This window comes from Lonchura striata, chromosome 3 (genome assembly GCF_046129695.1).
Source record: "Lonchura striata isolate bLonStr1 chromosome 3, bLonStr1.mat, whole genome shotgun sequence".
Classification (NCBI taxonomy): domain Eukaryota; kingdom Metazoa; phylum Chordata; class Aves; order Passeriformes; family Estrildidae; genus Lonchura; species Lonchura striata.
Genome location: NC_134605.1, coordinates 5662447 through 5683116, shown reverse-complemented (window position 1 = coordinate 5683116; position 20670 = coordinate 5662447). Strand labels below are relative to the sequence as shown.

The 20670-nt window shown below is 37.8% G+C and overlaps 1 long non-coding RNA gene across 1 annotated transcript in view; it reads right to left on the bottom strand.

Moving 5' to 3' along the window:
• LOC110476639 (uncharacterized) overlaps nucleotides 1-11033 on the bottom strand; it is a 42874-nt gene extending 31841 nt beyond the window's left edge. The window contains exon 1 of the long non-coding RNA XR_002466462.2: nucleotides 10393-11033. This is a non-coding gene — a long non-coding RNA (uncharacterized LOC110476639). The remainder of the gene's footprint in view (nucleotides 1-10392) is intronic.
• Between the last annotated feature and the right edge of the window lie 9637 nt (nucleotides 11034-20670).

Here is a 20670-nt window from a genome sequence, read left to right as displayed (position 1 = left end):
AGAGAAATCCTAGCAATCATAAATAAAATAAGCACCAAATAAAGTAAAAATAGATGGCTTAGGAATCTTTCAGCTAGGATGTCTCATGTATTCAGGCCAGACTACTGGTGATCAAAGGCAACAGTATTTTTAATTGGTCCAGAAATCAGATTTATAAAGCCTGGTATGGCTTCAGATTGTTTTCCCAGCAGAATATTTCCTGGTCACCTCTTCAGGTACAATTCTTGGGGCCACCAGAGAGGTTACAGGAATGTCCATTGCTTCATTGGTGAAAGGTCAACAAGAGTAAAGAAGGAACATACTACCAGCAACAATATAGTTTTCCTTCCCATTACTCACTTTTTCATCTTTTAATGCCCTCTACACATTCCCAAGACACACTCAGTGCCATGCAAGGACTCCTAGCTCATCATCAGACTGTTGCTAATTATTGATAACCAAAGAGAATATCATAACAGATGCAGGCATTCATAGCCAGTTACTACTGAAAAGCCAGGCTTGGAAGCCTTAGGCTGAAGAATAAAAACTTGTAAATTTGAGAGGACAATTGTTTTTTGTTTTCACGGCTCTTCCCCACCCAGCCAGCCTTGAAGTTATTGCCTCCAGTACACCAATTTGCTGTTGCAGATCAAGAAAAAGGAGAAATTGCATTTTATCTTAATTTGACTTATTGTGTCTTACTGAAATTTACTTTCTAAAAGTCTTTTAAGGCAATAAAAAAAATCCTTAGGGAAATGCCATCATCACCATTGTTTCCCAGCTGTTTTTCTAATTACATAATAGGTGACATTTTCTTCCTCCCCCTCCCATGTGGAAGCAGCTCTCAGGTGCAGCAGACAGGAATGCTGTTTTACCAGAAACATTTTTTTTTCACATGCTTACTTTCATCTCAATAAAAATTACCCTTCATATTTTCTACACACATTAAAGAACTCCTGGTGAGTTTTTGTCTACTCAGATTTATTCTTGTCTATGTACTTCAGAATATGTTACGGTCATCATTTGCTACTTCTTGCAATTACAGGAAAGAAAATTGTGCACCTGACATGGAATAAATCTACAGCAGCTGTAAAATTCATTGGACTTTCTGCCCCTTATTTTAAGGACAAAGGACTTTCCAACCTTTTATAAGAATGCTTTGCCAGCCACACTAATTACCAGTAAATAAATTGAGCCTTATCTTGTCAATTATAAATGTGGTGACTATCTCTACAGTTGCTACTATAGCATTCCATATGCTACACACTGTACTGAAGAATTTCTTCCCCTCCCATCAGTGAAAGTCATCCCACACTGTTGTTTTTGTGCTCAGGAAGTGACAAAGGCTGCCAGGCACACACAGAAGATTCTTGGTAGACCAAGTATAATGGCCTGTGTTTGAACAGGATTAAAATAGCCAGCTTAACTACTCTGGCAGGAAAAATCAAATTGTGATTTGCCAAGCATCAAAACTGTGAAGTTTGAGTTTATATTTCATCTTTGACTGACCCAGCCTTCAAAATGATCTACTGTCCCCTTGTCCCAGCTTGCATAGTAGAATTAGTGTTGCCTACCAGGAGTGGGAAGTTAAGAAAAAAGTTAAGACATAAAAATGGTGGTAATTTTAAAATTGCAAAATCCAGCCTTTACTCCAAAGGAAGCCAGACCTTGGTATAAAATGTCTAACATGCTTGTACCTCAAAAAGCTAAAAATATGTTCTTATTTCCCCTTCTATGCTGAATGGACACAAAGACACTGATATACTGCTACAAATGATGATCCTCTGTCCATTGATTCAATGGACATCCTAATGCAGGTAAAGGTTAAAAAGTTGTGTCTCATTAATGCTAGAGCTCATTCAGTCCTGAGCACATAAAGGGATATTAAAAGATTCAACTGCAATTATTTCTTAATTTTAGTTCCAGCCACACCAACCAGAATGGTTAAAAAAATTTTTATAGAGGCATGAATCAAGTCTAACATCTTCAGAGATTGGTGATTCATTTAATGGCTGACCAGGACTACAAAAGCCTAGATATTTTAAGAAAAAAACCCAATTGTTTTCTATGTAGTTTTGATGGCAGTGGTAAGTCTGCAGCTTTAATGAGAGGTGACAGAAGCCATCAGTCTTGTTTCAGTATTGACTGAGACATGGATTCCTGCCAGCATTCCCAGAGGATTTGGAAGGACAAGGATGTGTGCAATTAAAGCTAGCTACATCATGAAGTGCAGACAGTGAAAAATCAGGGCCTTGATGTTAAGAACAATTCCTCTCCAGATTTCCCCTCTAAATTTATTTTCTGGCAACATAGTTTACACTGTCTTATAGACACCACGTTGCTGTAATTCAGTGACAATTCTAATTACTTTTAATTGGAATGTAAAATTTGAGGCATTTTATGAAAGCTCAGATAATATCACAGAGCTGCTGAATTTGTCATTTAACAGAACCTCTGAAGTAAGCTTTGTTCTGTGTGTAATATTCTATTTCACTGGTGAGAAACTGAAGAAAAGGATGAAATACATGGCTTTAGAAAAATTCTAGCATATTTTCTTGGCCATGTCTGGGTCATAGCAGAATTAAGAGTGGTGAAATTGCTTTTACCATGATACAAAATATCAGTGACAGAGCTAGAGCTCCATATTCCTACTACCTTTCCTCTACCTACCTGTAGATCTCATTGTTCAGAAGACTTCTGCATTTTATACACTTTGGTTTCTTGGGTTTTTGTGGGGTTTTTTGGGTTTTTGGGGGTTTTTTTTTGTGCAGTTTGTGTACAAAGCCAATGCCCCTGGCAACAATGTGATAAGAACTCCATTTTCACTTCCTATGCTTTCTAGACAATACAAAACATGCTGGAATTTTTTTAATACACAAACTAGATTTTGTAATAGGGAGTTAGGGACAACAGTATTTTTCTGCCCTGCTTTAGACAATTCATAGCCATCAGAATTTTAACACATGCACAGGATATTAACTCAGCATTCACTTCCAAAGTATGTTTATTATGTATTTGCATGCAAACTTCAGCAGAAAAATTCTCTTTTCATTTTAAGTTTTTGGTGTCCAGCAGCAATAGCAAATTTGATATATTGTAAAGCCACCTTGAGTGACAGGATTCCACAACAGCCTTGTGAGAGCCAAGGGGTTTGGAGGTTAAGTGTGTCACTCAAATAAATCTTTATCAGTGAGAGTGTCATGAACACCCTTGCTGTCATTTATTTTCAATTTCACTGCCATTTCTTCATGACATCAGTTGAAAAGACTTTAGGAATTGTTCCTTTCTGACCAATCAGAATCAGGGAATACCTATATTCTTATGACAGCTTTCTCCTGTAAAACTCTACATTGTCTACATTTCTTTAAAAATAGTAAACTGTCTCTTTACATGACAAGTTCCTTTATTTGCTCACATATTCAAAAGTGAGCTGTACTAAACATGTCTGTCTTAAGATCTTCACACCTTTGAAAATACATCTGTTCAAATAAGCAGTCTTCAAAAATTGCTGGCAGATATCAGAAGAGATGGATAGCCCCACACTAGTTTAGATCTGGATAAGTACATTGATTTCAAGAAGAAATGTTCGTGTACACCTGCTAAAGTTCCAACTAATAGAAAGAATTCAATCTGTGCATCACAGATAAATCTTCATTAACATTAGAACTAAATGTTAACTTCATTTAAAAACTGGGTTTTTTTAAATTCATGTTGCATGAAATACAAGTAGGGATTTTTATAGGTGTGGTACTTGAGGCATGGTATGATATAAAAATATTACTAGGAAAAAAGGATCAGCTAACCAATGCAAGCTTTTGCAATAAATCTAAAGGCACCAGTACTCCCCTATATCTCAAAGGTCTTTGCACAGGCACGCAAGTCTATGGTATAGACTCCAATGTCCACTCACCACAATTTTTTCTAGACCTATTCTAGACTTATTCAACATTGCTGATGACAAGAGGATGTCGTACAAAGAACATAAAAAAATGTAGAACATGGAATGTTCTTGCAATGCACACTCAGCAAAAAAGGTCAGAATGAAGAATATGACCCAAATGTCGAAGCCAATTAATTTAGACATCTCTTGGAATAATCATCCAAGAAGAAATAATAAGCACAGTTTTTATGCTGGGGAGCTATATGCCTGAAAAGTTATAACACTGTTGGGTTTTTTTGTATGATGCAAAGCCCTCAGCTGCTACTGGTACATTTAGAAATGTGTGTTTCTGGTACAGGAATGGACACTTTACACCAGTATCACAGTGTCTGGCTCCACAGACCCCCTTTCCTTAATATCTGCCAGCAAATATTTTATATCCAGTTTGTCTGTGATATATTATACAACAAGACAGGTCTGGTAATATAACAAGGGTATAGTTTCTGTTAAAAAAAGACATACATAAGGTTAAAAGAATTTTTGGCTCTTCAGTAGTGCCTGATGAAGCTGAAAGGTCCTAGAAAATCTTTCACAGTAATATAGCCTGGAAACACTGCCCACAAGTTAGTGATTGACTGCCACTGCTGCCTTCAAGTTGCTCTAAGGAAAGAACATAATTTCCCCCTTTGGGGTTTTTTGTTTACTTTTACTGTTCAGATGAGGGACTATTTCTAATCTTAATCTTCCTTATTTTGTATCAAGCCCTCAGAATATGGCTCTTGGTGTAGACAAGTGGTTTCTCATCATGCTAATGCTAAAGTAAAGCATTGAAATACCTGTGTAGACAATACAAAACCTGGTCCAGGCTCCTCTCTAACCTTCTTTAGCTACCACATATGCTCTAGGGGCTGCATTTTGCAAACAGGAAAAAAAAAACTCCCATAAAAATAAAACATTACAAATAATATTTCTTTTTTTTTTTTTTTGTCTTACCCAAGGGTGTTTTTAGATAGTTATTATACAAGTGTTAAACTGAAATTTCCTATCTAAAAGGAAGTGTCCAGCTTCCTGTATTTCTAATCAGGACCTGTCTTCATTTCAAGCAAAAAATGCTTGCAATCATTGCCTGCTAATAAGAATATTACCCTGCATGTCTGTTTGCATTATGATTTCTTTCAGCATTCCAGCCCCATCAGCTACTTATTACTAAGAAGGATCATTAGTGATATAATACAATTTATGGATTCAGGGTTATTGCACAGATACAAGCAAGGCTATCTGTTTATTTTAATTAGTTTGTAATCAGATGAAGGAATAAAAATGTGATGAATCAAAGGAAAAGCCATCACAAAAATGATTCAGTGAATCATCTATAACAACAGGCAGTGGCAATAAAGGAGTACATTACTTGTTCAAACAAGAGTATGAGCATTAACCAGTCAAGAAACATGAAAAATACAAACCAGAAGGCAGCCAAGTGTCCTGCTTAACAGCTCCCAGAAAATCCAGAGCTGGAATGGGAACACATATTTTTGGTTTCCAGCACCCTGTGCTGTACTCCCTGCCTGAGCAGCCAGCCCTACACATTTAGCCACTGACATCAGCTCGGGTCATATTTCAGGCAGTCTCTCTGTGGTGACACTAATTCAGCTTCTAAGGTTTGGGGTTTTTTTTTCAGTTTTTCAGCACTCTGACAGTTCTGCTTTTCAAAACTTAACTCCAAGGCAAAAAGCTAACAGGAAGAGGTGAGCTCACCTCTAGGACCAAAAAACTTTTTTGGAGCAACTGACTTCAATGCTGAAATGCACTCTTTTGTCATGCAAACTGACCTCAAAGTCAAAGGCTCACCATGACAGCACAGAGAGCTACAAGCATTTTCTAACTTTGTTCTCTTTGTACTAATATTAGACTAAAATATTTGGTCATCCTCCCCAGCTATTTTGCCTTAAGATCCTCTCCTTAGATTTCATGTTAATTTACCCTTTTTTTTAGGTTGTTTTACAGGTTGCTGATCTGTCTCTTCTACAATGCCACAGCAAAATTTAAAAAAAAAAAAAATGTATTTCCTGGAATGGGCCACTTAGAAAATTATTTAGCATAAAGAGAAATGTATCCCAGCAGAAAAGGACCTGGTCAATAGCCAGCTGAACATAAGCCACCAGTATGTCCAGGTGGCTAAGAAGGTCGATGGCATCATGGGTTACATCCAAAATAATGTGGCCAGCAGGGTGAGGGAAATGATTGTTCCCCTGTACTCATGAGGCAGCATCTTGAGTGCTGTGTCCCTCACTTCTGGGTCCCTCGCTGGAAGAAAGACCTTGAGGAGCTGGAGCAAGTCCAGAGAAGGACAATGGAGCTGGTGAGGAGTCTGGAGCACAAGTGCTGTGAGAAGCAGCTGAGGGAGTAGCTGTGTTTAGTCTGGAGAAATGGAGTCTCAGGGCTGACCTTATTACTCTCTACAATTTCCTGGTGGCCAGGTGGGTCTCAGCCTCTCCCAGTCCCAGCCCAACCTTGGCCTTGTCTCAGGGAGGTCCTCAATATGGGGCTGGGGTGGTGAGATATCCTGGCTCCCATTTCCAGGAAGCAGAGTTCTCACCAAATGGTCCTCTGAGAAAACATGACCCAAACTGGGTTTTTTTCAGTGAATCCAATCTTTCCCACCTCCATATGAGCATAGTCCATGCACAAATATGCTCCTATGCAATGCTCTATTTTTTTCTCTTATCTCTATAATGTACTAAATAATAAGCTTTGGAAGGTGCCAAAAAGAACTTTTCTTTGTGTAATTATTCAGCTGTTTTCCCCACCACATTTTTAGTATGTGTGCTGTTTTCTTTCTCCAAGCTAAAAAAGAAATAATTTTAAAGCATGTGTCTGATCTGAAAGGATGTGGTTGGGAAGAAGAGAAGTTTATCACAGAGACTTTTGTGTTCAGATAGCCTAACAGGAGCTCAGTATATTGCCATTGATTTTCAAGTGGTTTCAACATGGTCTGCCCTCAGACTCTGTATCTTGAGGAATAATTGTTTACTAGTTAGCCATAATGTAAAAAGAGTTTAAATGGTCACATTTTAGTGGCAGTGGTAAGATTACAATTGAATTATATTAGTATTTTTTTAAACCCTCTTTCAAAGTACATCATTAGAAATCCTTTGACTCTGAAAATAAATATCAGGCTTACTGCTTAAATTCACTGTATTCCAGGCCAAAAATTGTTCACAATTGCATTTGCCTTGAGCAGAATACTGAGTAGGTTATGAAGTCCATCTAATAGAACTACCAAAGAAAGACAGGAAAGAAGGAATTTCCCTGATTTGCCCACAGCAAAACTATTAAGACATGCCAGTGAAACACTAAGAGGTTTTTTTAAGTTCACACAATATACCTATTTGAGGTCTAATAATTAATAATTTATTGCAAAATCTTACATTACAAGCCCACTGGCTCAGTGGAGTCTTGGACTTGATCCAAATCCCTTTAAAACAATGCATTTTCTTTCTGTTGAAGTAACTGTGTCTTTTGATACAACTGTGCTTTGTGTCCAGCCTCAGTCTGCATCGCTCTTGACACTCTCAAAACTAAATTAATGTTCTTTATACAAGCCAAACATCCTATTTTCACCATGGGGAAAATAAGAGGTTGCCTTCAGCTTTATATATCCTTATGCTTCCAAGTACTATCGATCAGTGCTAAAGCTTTCTTCTTTTCTTTAATGTCCTTTGCTACAGGTCCAGACTCTCTTGCAGAATAACCCTTCAACCCCATATGGACGTGTGCATTAAAGCAGGAGTTCAAGCAGGAGACAGCTCCATGCTGCTTGTTTAACAGAAGAAACCATCACTGAAGATGCTGAACCTAATTTACGTATTGCTAAAACCCTTCCTTTTATGTTTTTAGTAAAGGATGTTTGAGTTTTGTCCTGGGTAAAAAATATGAGCAGGTCTATTTTGACTACCATTAAATTTAGAAATACCTATCCTCCCTCTTCCTACTGTCTTAATTTAAACACTGCTCATCGTTATCTATTTTTGAACTATCTATCCAGGTCCTCTTCCTATAAAACTTGTGTGAAAGTTGGGAAGACCTGAGTTTGAAAAGATATCAATATACTTTGTCATTCAAAATTCCAATAGGAAGCTTCAGAGCACAATCAATGCACAAGAGCAAGGTAAGCTGCAAGCAACTTTATTTCTATCCTTTTCCTATCTATAATAAAATCATATTCTACTGGAAACAGAGTTGACTTTCCAGGCATATGTCAGGCTCAGGGGAAGCAATTAGATGTAAAGCAGGCCACCTGGTATGACAGTAATTAGACTCTAGATCTGTTGTTATAAGGACCCAAAGTCGCACTGTGAAATTAGCTCAGAACTTTAATTAAACTTGTAGTAACAACTAACTTTTATTTCTTAATTATTCTTTTTTTTTTTTTTCTTTTTGGAACCCAGCTGAACAGAGGGCTGAATGTCTCACTAAACTAGTGAAAAGGAAAATATTTCCATCTGTATTAGAAGCAGAAATCAGAACCACCTTAGCTGCTACGAGTGGCTATTAGAACAAGTATCTCTCTGTCTTTTTTGGCATCTACAAAGAATTAATTAAAAGGCTCAAACTGGTGTGAAGTTACCATTTCCTGCTGTCAGTTTAGACCCCATAAAGTCAAGAAAAGTAATCATAAACTGTACCTACATTACTCTTTGCAGTTGGGTTCGGGGCATTTGGTGACTATTGGTGTACCCATTCACCATGCACAGATCACATTGACAGCTTATTTGGTACAAACAAGTGAGATTCTTCCAGAAGAAATTGAACCAGCAAGTCAGATTCACACCTATATCAGGTGCATTCCACACCCGCATGGACATAAACAGTGAATCAAAACATCTCCAAAGCCTTGGCATAGCAAGGATACACAAAACTAATTTTAGTCGGACCTGCACGCCTTAAACTTTGCATTATATAAATGTCAGATCTTCAGCAGCAGATTTTTCAATCCACTAAAATGGTCCTGTTGCATCAAATTTCTCAACACAGTAATTAGAGACAATGGATCACTGGGATTTTATAGCACATGAAGTACAGGGAGGGAATGTTAGCAAGACATCTTCATTTTCATCTATCTTTGCATGGCACTTTGAAGAGAATTATATGAACAAGTGCCTGAACAAGTCCCAGTATACATACTCCTTTCTAATGGAAAGTTAGAACAAACACATAATAGACAAAATTTGGGTACATGAGGGATATTACTATTTTAATAGCATTTGTTGCACCTAGGTGCTGGATTCAGGGCTCCGAGATTGAATTCTACCTATCAGGATTCTCCTGTACAATCTAAAAAATCATTGTACACACTTTACAGTATTACTACTACTGGCATTAAGTATTAATGCCTAGGCTTTTATCCCACAGCATCAAAGTAAGACAAGAGAAACAGGATCCAGTGATCCCTACTGACAGATGAATGCTACTGAAACCAAAAGCAGCTCTGTCAGTGTTCACTGGGATGTTTCCCTCATCATACCCAATAGCATCTGGCATAACATGCCAAGAAAGACAGATATTCTTGCAGAATATGCTGCCATCGTATTCATCTGCACAGCTGCATGAGAAAATGCAAAGGAATGGACACTTGTGGAGGCAGAAGTTTGTTCTTTGTTTGCAGGCAACCTCAGCTATTACACAACGTAATTCCATATTTTCTGTGCATCAAAGGAAAAATTCTACTATTTATTATTAGTAGTAATTAACTCGTGCTTTATATCAAAGGTTATAATTTAGTAGTTATGAGCTTGGAACAAAAAGATAAAAAAAATCATGTAAAACTTCTGGGTTGGGTAAATGGATTTTTTTTTTATTTTTACTCCATACAGGAGACATTAATTGGGATGCTCTGTATTTTAATCATTGCTGTATAAAACCTGTCAATAAAGCTCATTCCTGTTACCAAAGCACAATTCTTTCCTGAACTACATAACCACTACTTCAATATTGTAGGATTTTATTGTTATAATACTTCTATTTAAAATAGTTTCTAATAGGTTTCTAAACAGTGTTAATTAATATAATTTTTGCTTTTCATCATTCATGCTTTTAATTACTCCTAATTTATCTCCCCTTTGGATAAGAGAAGTTGCACGATCTGATTCTCAACAAATAGGATGAAAATACTGGTGTGTGTCTTCTCTTTAGACTTGAGATACGTACAAAATTGCTACAATAATGTTTAAAAGTTTTCTTGCATTTTGAAGAAGAAAAATAATTTTTTGGTACATGCAATCCCTCTATTTACAGGAAAAGATTAAATGCACTGATGTCAACAGAATATTCTGTAAAATCAACAGCAAAACAAAATTCCTTTTAACCCCACAGGTGAAGATCCTCATTAAGTTTTTAACAACCATTGCCATCATATTAGAATCCTATATTTACAAGCAGTTACTAAAAAACTAAAAAACACATTGGCAACTTCTGTGAAGTTCAAGAAACATCGAATGCACTCAAGTTTCCCTGACAAACTTTTTCGTACATACCTTTTACCCAGCTGTATCTTCATTTGCCTACTTGGTCATAAATTTTGATGCATTCTTCCAGACAACTAGAATCTGCCTTTTACATCTATACTTCAAAAGACAAAATAGTATTTTCTGAATTTGTCATCAATGTCATCAAAATCCTTGCAAGTTTTGCAAGATGCCTGGACAAACACAACTGTTCCTGAGAGACCAGTCCTGAAGGCAAGAGACAAGATTCTGCTCAAGTGAAAATCTGAAGTAGCATGGTGCATTGACAGAAAAAAAAAAAAAATTGTTCCAAGGTACTTCAAATTTCAGCTCCTGAACAAGCCAAAAAGAACATCCTGCATGACTATCCTGATGGAGATAGGGATAAAAAAAGCCACTTCCAAGGCAGCCAGGTCTCAGCTTCTCATAGATACTACTCAGGTCCCAGAAGCACATTCAGAAATTGGTTGGCAGGTAATGCAGTGCACAGAATTGACTCGTAGTATGCTCCCCACAGGACATGAAACTGAGCAGAAGGTTACAGCTATTCCCTGCACCAGCTAATATTTTTGCATGGTAGCTTAGCGAGCATCCTGAAGCATGGGTGCTACAGAATAGCAGTATATTATTAAAGCAAAAAAATGCCTAATTGAAAAATCAAAGCACCTCACGCATCTTGCCAAAACGTCCATTATCAGAGTCCACCTACACTGTTCTGTACCCCCCACAGAACAGCTCACAGCTACACAAGGCCTGTGAAACTGTGGCTTCTAGCCAGCTTCTCTCTGCAAAAGAAATGCTGTGAGGAGCACAGTTCTCCTCTAAGCGACAGGAACATATCCCTTTAAGAGTTTGACAGTCTTCTTTGAAGTAGGTCTAACAAAATAAATGAAGAGGTGAAAAAAAAAAATCAGACTTCAAAGCAAAAGGTTTCATATTTATGTATGTATTTGCACATTCCCCAGCATCAGATGCCAGCTCAGTGTGAGCAAGAAACAAGACACTGAGGGACTTATATTAGCCAGCTACACCTCTTTGTTCCTGGGCTGTCCAGCCCAAAGTAGCTGAGGTTATAAAATTCCTACAGTAGATGTGAAATAATTGTTTTTTTAGGCAAAGAGAGTTAAAAGAGGGGGTGACAATGCCTAAATACCATATATTTCATCAATTGACTAGTTCAGAAATTTGTGTTATATTTTACTTGATGCATCAACTCAAGAATAACTAGAAGCAAAATTGTAAAAAAATTATTTTATTTTTAATATTTTTCTATTGCATTTTTAAATTCAGTGTAATATTTTAGCTACAATTTTGAATGCACTTTAAAGTTATAAAAAGTTAAAAGTAGTGAAGGTGAAATGACTTTTTAAACTCAGTCTCAAACAACTATGTGCAGTCTTTGAGTCGTTGGCTAAACTTCAGATAATTAAAGTAGAACTTCAGCTTTTTTTTATTTCTTTGATGGGAACTAAATGCAAATTTTGAAATTAAACAACATCATGGCTACAGGAAGGTGGAATTTTGAGGCTGAGCAATGGCATAGAATAGCTCTTCCTTGGTGACAGCAAACTCAGTCATCTGGTACTTTGTTTAGAAGCCATGAATTTTCACCTCCCTGCCATTCTCCCTGTCATGACAAGGCAATTCCCCACTAGCCATGGAAGTGGACAGGTAAATTATTATTGAATCTCTGCAAAGCTTATTTATGAATCTGGGTCATCTCTCAGTCACACTGATGCAAAGCATGCTATCTTTCTTCATTTTCATAATGCTACTAAATGTACAGGGAGAGAAGAAAGAGCTGGATGAAGCTGAGCATTTTCTGCAGAGGAAAACCTGCCGGGGTCTCAGCACTGCCTTTATGTGCATAGCAACAGTGCTCAGCACTGATTCAGCAGGGAGGCCAACAGCTCAGCTCTGCACCACTGCGTTCCAGCTGGAAGTCCAGGCCAATGAATGATGTATCAGACAAATAAAATGGATCTCGGTGCATCACAAAGAGGAGAGAGGCTTTTGATGGGGTTTTTTGGTAAATTCTATTATTTAGATATTTTATATGGGATTGCTTGCTCAATGGCTTAATACAGCTGTCTGAAAATATGTCAAGCTCTCAGGAAGGCACCTTCCTAATAGCCCTTAGAGCATCAATTTCAGAGTATATTGTAAACGTTACTAATCCCTTCAAAATCCCTCTAAGGTACACAAGTCAATATCATTATTATTATTATCACTTTTTCTTTTTTACAGTTGTTGAAATTGCAATAGAGAAATATGATCAGACTTCATCAGCACTACAATGAGGAGGGCAGGTCCTCGTGTGGCATAAAACTTGTTAATGCTGCTGAAATCAAAACAGGAATAAAACCATTATATTTTGTAAGAGCCTACGCTTACAAAACGAGAGCTCCTTAATTGTCATAGTGGGTAATTTCATAAAGAGACAGGGATCTTACAGAAAGTAAATGAATTGCAAGACTTAGATCTTAGCTACCTAACAGCTATTAAATAACATTTCGAAATAAATAGCATTTAAATACTTTTCAAAAGAGATTGCTGTGATTGCCCCAGAGATGTTGCACAGAGCTGGTGCAGCTGTGACACGCTGGGGGCCTATGTTGTGCTGTACACTTTTCCTTACAATGGAAAGGTGCATGAATGAGTCTCTAAACACACCAAAGGGTTTCAGGAAAAGAATCTCGTGACTGTGAATATAAAGGAAATTAATCATTAAAGAAAATCAGTGGAAATCATCTATTGGGTCCTGTTTTCTGGTCACTGGCAAGCTACATGCAAATCTTTTTTGTCTCCCCCCCACAGACATTTGTTCTTACCTAGTTGACAAAAGTGGGTACTGGTTCTATCCTTGCAGTAAGAAGCAGCACTGCAAGGGCAGGGCAGAACCAAGTCTATCACATTTGTATTTTCCTTCCCTCACTACAAGGAACAATGTGGGTGAAGTAGAAGAATCAATGATGAGTGAGGAGCACAGAGCACAAAGCAGGAAAACAGTGGTGGCCAGCATGGGTGGATTGCTCCATTTTATTAAGTTTCTACAAAGGAATAGAGGGGCAGTGAATTGGGAGCCACTCCTGTCTCTAAAAGTATATGAACAGTGGAATTTGACTTCTTTTCTCCCTATATATCCACATAATAGGCATTCAGATTTTTCCAAAAATCCAAGCCATGATTTGCGAGTATCAGTTTATTTCAGGAAGATGTTGGGTCTTTGTGAACTCTCACAATAATCCTACTTGAATACACAGTAATATTATAATGTATTAACATCTGTAAATAACAAGTGACACAAGAGAGACCCAACACAAATAAATTTCTAAGCCTGTCACTGTATATAATTCAGCTGCTTTACCTTATGCAACACTAAGTGGCAGAGTTTTAAAGCCATCAGAGCGAGTTAGTGGTGATGATATAAGGATGTATAAGGAGAGGAATTACTCCCTGCTCTTTTTTGGCCTGTTGCAGTAGCTGGCCACTCTTGGATGAGAAGCAAGACCTGCACCAGAAAAATCTTGTAGCCCCTGCAGGCTTGCAAAGACTGAAGCCAAGCCATGCTCCTTTTGAGGAAGCCACTGTCGGTCTTCCCATAAGAATAATTTTTTGAGTTCTAATCTCCAAGACAAGGTTTAAAATAATTTGATCTAGAAGCCAGTGACTCTCTAACCCAACACTGATTCTTTGTTCTGCCCAGCGCTTTGGCTGAGAATTTTGCAGGAAAAAAAAAAAGGAAAGCTTTATTTACTCAAATATTGCTTTCAAAACAAGAAGAGCTGAACTGTCTTGAAAAAGACTTCATTAGTGAATTGGCAGAGGCAGCACAACCATGGGAATAAATGTATAGGTAGGATGAAGCTGTCTCTTTGAATCATAAATTGACTGCAAACAGAAAATCACACACTACATTGTCCAACGATTCTCTAAAGAACACTCATCTCCAAACACAGCTTTCCAAGTGTCAAATACATTATTAACGAGAAGTAAAAACTAAAATAATTCCTCCCCAGATTCTCCTTGGGGAAGTGAAACTTTATACTGTCCTTAATACAAAGTGCTTTACAGGCACAGTGCAATCCTGTACTAATGCACTGCCTATCAGAACTGATATTTAAACACCTTTCCTACTGTAGAATTTTGAAGCAATAGCAACAATTTTAACTTCTATGGCAACTTTCTCCAAGGTTCCCTGAGTCATTTAAGAGCAATAATTAATTAAAGCTCCATGAGTTAAAGATGTAGTGACAGAAATTTCCACAAAGGAAATCAGCCAGGCTCAAGGTGCCATACAGGGCTGTGCACAGGGCAACAGACCTGGAAACTGGATCCCTGGGGCATCCCTGTGTCCGTGCCCTGCATTAAGTATCAGATACTTCACTTCCCCACCCTACCTATAACTCCCAATTCTCAGCAAATTCTCATTACAACAAAGACCCCGTGAAGTGGTTTTAGTTATTTACAATAAATGCACACTTAATCTCCAGGTGCTTTTGTTTTGTTTTAATATGCAGGGGGGTTTTGCCTTTTACTGAGGTGATCTTCCTTATTACTAAAGAACCAAGGAAGTAGAGAGTTACCAGGGGCTGCCTACATTAGTCTCAAATGTCTTTTCAGCGTATTAAAGTGTTTTCAATTACCTCCTAATATACCTCCAGGGAGCCTAGGAGAATGGAAGGATTAGTAGAGTAATGAGTTTAAATTATTCAAGGGTTTGGGGTTTTTTTCCCCCCTTATTATGTGACTTTGTTGAATTTAATCCTAGACCAGAGATATTTGACATTACAAGACAGGTTATAGCTAATGACTAATCTTGATCCCAAATCAAGGGGTTGCGAGAAAAGAATATAAAAAAACAAACTGCCCTACCATATCCAAGATGACACAGTAAAAAAAATATAGAGGTCTCCTTTATTTTGCATTGATTGAACCAATATTTCTGTTTTAGATGTTTCTAGAACTGATAAGACTCATGAATGGTAGATTAATTTATTAGGCAGGAACATCCATGAAGAAAAGAGGGCAAGTGATTAATTTTTACTTTATTACATCATGATGTAATAAAACTCCAAAACTCAGCCAGCTGAATCAAATATCAGCAGAGTGAACTGAGGTAGCTGATATTTGTGTAGTTCTCAGTGGTAGCCACTGTTATGGGTGTTACAACCCAAATATTTGAGGATCTCAAAGCTATTAGATGTATTTTAGCCTCAATGTCATGATGAAATAGAGAAATCTAATTTTTATTACATTCAGTAATTGGATATACAAAAATCATACTCTAAAGTTCACACTGAAATTTTGAGAAGACCAGGAATTCAATCAATATCTCCTGAGCCCTCCTTATATCCCTAATGCGACAACAATCCACACAAAGCAATGATGCCAAAAAAATCCAAAAATGAAAGCATCAAAATGAAAACCATACCATGGTTCTAGAAGGAAGAAAACACATACTTTACAGAAGATATTTATCATGGCACAGCCTTCCAATTACAGTCTTAGCCTTTTTTTTTATCTGGAATGTTGCACTGGTGGTCCTGTTTGTGCTGGGGGCTGCTCTCAAGTCTTTCCTTCTTCCTGCAGTTTTCTGTTCAACCTGGCTATTGTTGAAGGCAAATCTAAATTAGTTGCCAAGTTAATTTTTCTGAGCCTGAAAAATCAGGCATAACACTTCCATCATGGTGACTCTTCAATATCTTCACCATAATTAATGCAATTTCCTTCACACTGGAGCTGGAACTTGGCTTCTATTCTACATGGCCCTATGAAATAAACATGGGTTTGTTGACAACAGTCCTAATATCACAACTTTAATTACTGATCTAGAATGAGGATCTAGACACTTTTCTTAGCTCCTACATTATGGAATGGTTACCTAATTAATGTGGATTATAAAGTGTAGCACATTCTCAAACAGCTGAAAATATTAACAGACCTCATTGTTCTTCCACTCTTTTTATTGACAGCTGTATCAGAATTTACAGATGTCCTCAATTTTAATGTGTCACCTCTGGAAAACACTGGGCATCATGAGAAATCATTGAAAATCAAAAATGTGTGTGAAAGATATTTCAAGTAAAAATCTCAATTGCCTTATATTGTGAAGGAATATCAAATATGTATTGAATAGAGCTGTTGGAACTACAGTAAGTTTGAGTATTTTCTCCAGTAGTGTTTGTTCCTCAAAGTAGTTAGTCAAAATGTAAACTTTAGGAAAAAAAGTTTTGGTTCTGTTTTCTCCTCCCTATTGATCCTCCAGATCAATACTGAATTTCTTGTAGAAAAGAGTCGTGTCAGCTTCTTGAAGAGATCCATGAACTAGCATCAAGCAGAGAAACAATCCTGAGTTTGGAATTCCTTATTGTCAGGGAAACCCTTAATCACAAAGGAGTCTCTATTGGCTACATATAGATATTTGTGTGTGCATATACACACAAACACACATATATATATATATATATGCACACACACACATATATATATGCATATGCCCACACACATCTATGTTTATTTTCATTTTTTCCCTGACATTTTAAATATTTTTCATTTTTCTTTCTCCCTCCTTCAAAAAAACTCTAGTTTTGGTTTATTCCTACTAAAAGTCTTGTTTTTTTCCTACTAAAAGAAGGGAAGAAATTCTGTGGGTAAGCAAACACTTATTTTTGTCTGTGCTCTTGTGAACCCCTGACTTTTGATTTTCTTCATCCACTATATTATCTGTCTTTGCTAACAGATAAAATGACTGCTGTTAATGGAGAGACAGCATTTTTTCTCACTCATACTTTCATAAGATTGAGTAATCATACATGAATGTGTGTAGAGATTCAATTTGAAACTGAAATCTAAAATATGTCAGATACGTGAGATGATTAGAACAGGACACACAAAATTATCACCAAAATGAAAACAGCAAAAAATGTATCCAAGCCACAGCTTCCATAAAAGTGATCCAAACATGAACAGTCTTAAAATGGACACATTTCCCAGTGGTTTACCAGTAGAATCAGTTCAGAAATCAGAGCTGGACAAGAGCTATTAGTCTCATACTGTACTCAGAAAACTCACTTTTCAGTGCTTTCACTGCTTCTGTGACCTCTCATGACAAACTCAACCTACAGAAGGTATCTATACCTGATGATGAATGCTATGAAGAGTGACCAGTGTGTTGTCAAGTATGTCTTTCATACTTACAGTCCTCTTCACCCTCCTCTTCCATACCATAGTTAGCACACTGAGAGGAGTCTCTGGGCAGGACTGTAGATGGATACATCCTAATTCTGCTAAAATCCTTCTGCATTCACACACAACACAGAAGTTAAAGCGTTGCCTGCCACGACACAATTCTACCTGCAAACTCCAAAGCAGCCACAGCAGATGGTTTGGTTGGATGTTAAGTACTTCCCCACACCCCCAGGACAATTCTGCCTGCTATGAGTTGCTATCCAGAGGCACAGGGACCCTGAGGTGTGGAAGAGATGTGCATGTATGGCCCAAGTGCCCTCCTCCTGCTTTTTTGTAAAATGTGTTAATGTGAATAGATGGAACGTTTTAGCCCGAAGTAAATTAAATACATTATGTATAATGGCAAATTATGCAGATTTATACCTGATAATCAGTAGGCATGCTTTCCACTAAAGACAGCTAATGTCCAAATAGGGTAGTTTGAACTTGAACAATCAAGTTCAGATTGCTCCCACTGGGCATATCACTTCAGACTCCTCTAACACTACCTTGTGATTGCCTCCAAAAGTACTGTTTCCTATTATGTTCATATTTCAACCCATTATTTTTTGCACTTTCAGGGACCCAGCCACCCTCACCCTTCAACTCCTTTATTTTGGACAGAAATACTTAAAATGTGTTCTAAACTGTGCCATAGCAAGTAAACTACAGGGCAAAGAGAGCTTGGAACCCACTCTGATGGAAACAATTCTCTGAGCATTACCACTTATATAAACTAAGGTATTAATGACAGCTTTTGGCAATGAGGAGAAGAAGAAAGTAGAAGGATGATGCTACCATGCATGAAACAAAAAAAAAAAAAAAAAAAGGAAAAGAAAACCATGAGCCCAAGCAGTGCCTTCCCCCAAAAGCAGTTGAAATTTGAGCTCAGTCTGCTATAGGCAAATTTCCTATTTGCTCCAACACACCAAAGGGAGCAGTGGCTCCCTAAAGAATGATGCACACATTCAGTGGGAGCAACTGGTTCATTCAGTTTGGAGAAGAGGAGATGGAGGGAAGACCTCTTTGGGGTCTTTAACAGCATCATGAGGGGAAACAGAGGGGCAGGTACTGATCTCTTCACTCTTATGACCAGAGACAGGACTCAAGGAAATGGCATGCAGCTGAGTGAAGGTAGGGTTAAGTGGGATATCAGGAAAATCTTTTTCACACACAGGGTGGTTGGGCACTGAAACAGGCTCCCCAGGGCATGGTCACAGCACCAGAAGCATTTGGACAACACTCTCAGGCACATGGTGTGACTCCTGGGGCTGTCCTGTGCAGGGCCAGGAGTTGGACTCGATGATCCTAATGTGTTCCTTCCAGCTCAGCATATTCTATGATTCTATGAATTGCACTCTCAAAAACTAATCCACTGGACTCTGACCCTGAAAATTTTTACTGCCAGAGAGAGAACTTCTGTGTAAAGTCAAAGAATTTTCAGTACCTGTCCCTCCTTTTCCCATAATTTGTTCTCTTTCTATGCAGATTGCAACCACTGCAGGAATACATTTCTTACCATGTTTACACTACACACAGTACTGTAGAGATCTTGTTTAGGTTGGTGCTTTGTGTCAGTGTATTCCTGTTTCCAGAGTCAGAACACATGACTGCTCACATCATTCCTCAGGAAGAGCAGAGCCAAATGGCCACCATTAAAAAGAACTGATTACTCTGAAACATCAATTTTAAGGAATTTAGAGATTTTAGAGGAGCTAAGATTTTAGTTAGAGATAAGCCTTACTAGAGTTAATTAAAATAAATGAGTAGGCCTTGATGAAGTTAAGAGTTAGTAGTTAACTAACAATTGATTACTTGTCAGCACAATGTTTAGTTAGCTGGGTTTATAATGAAGAATATAGAAACTGAGAAATAGCTTTTAGGAACATAAGACAATTTGAGCCTCCTCTGGTCTGAAACCAGCTGAAGATAAGGAATGGGAGTTCTACCAAGAGTTCATTTGTCATATTTGCACTGAAAAGGTAGAAAGGTCAGAACAAGGAAGACTTCATTTACTTCCTCATTTTGGGACCTGTCCCCATGAAAGGGACCACCAGCCCATTTCAAGGAACAAACCACGCATGCTTAATAGCTTTTGAAGTGATTAGCATGTGAAGCAAGGAATGGGATGTACCAAAATGATGAATATGTATTTATATTTTGGGTATTCAATACCTATATGGATAGAAGGACTCTGTAATCACTTGGAAGCTGTGGTGTGGATTTGGGAGCAATCCCACACGCTGCCCAGTGTCACAATAAACACACACTTTCTAACTTTAAACTGTTAGACAGTTTTTGTCTGTCACAGTTGGATATCGATACTAGATCAATATCCATATTTTTTAAATAAATCAACTCTGCAATCTTGCACAAAGCACATACCTTGCAATATAAGGTAATGCTTTCCCAAGACCTAACAGAATCAAACTCACAGACTTGTGAGCAATCTAGGCTCAACCTGGATGATCCAGGCCTCAGGTCCGGGAGAAACCCATCATCTGAAGAGCCCCAAGAGCAAGGACCTAGCCCCAGAGGAAAGCCTAGCTTACTTCCCAAGAAGGAATTTCAACCCCTTAATGGCAGCAATCTCTTGACACTCTGGCCTCTAAATACAGAAGGAGCTTTGCAGAAACATTCAAGTGGCAGTCCCACCAGCTGAGTCCAGAGGAGAAATTATTGTGGACACAGCAGCTGAATGAAGACTGTGAGATCTGACAACTTTATTGCCCTAAATTATCAGACACAGCTGAGCAGCAAACATGGCACAGACTGAAATGACACTGCAGCCTTTCTGTTTGTGGAGACAATTTCCTGATAAAGTGTCTTATTCAGTAATTGCAAAATATAAGAAATTAAGGACCCTTTTTCCTACTTCCTTTCATAGTAAAACTAGGTTTGTGCCTATTTAAAGGGCATATTGATTTTTGTTCATGCAGGGAAACTGTAGCTTGTTAGGAGTAGTACTTTTTGTTGTTGTTTAGTTTGAGGGTTTTTTTGTTTTTTTTTTTGTTTGTTTTTTTTTTTAATTGAGGGGGTTTTATATATTTAATTTTTTTCAATTCATCCTAGCACTGC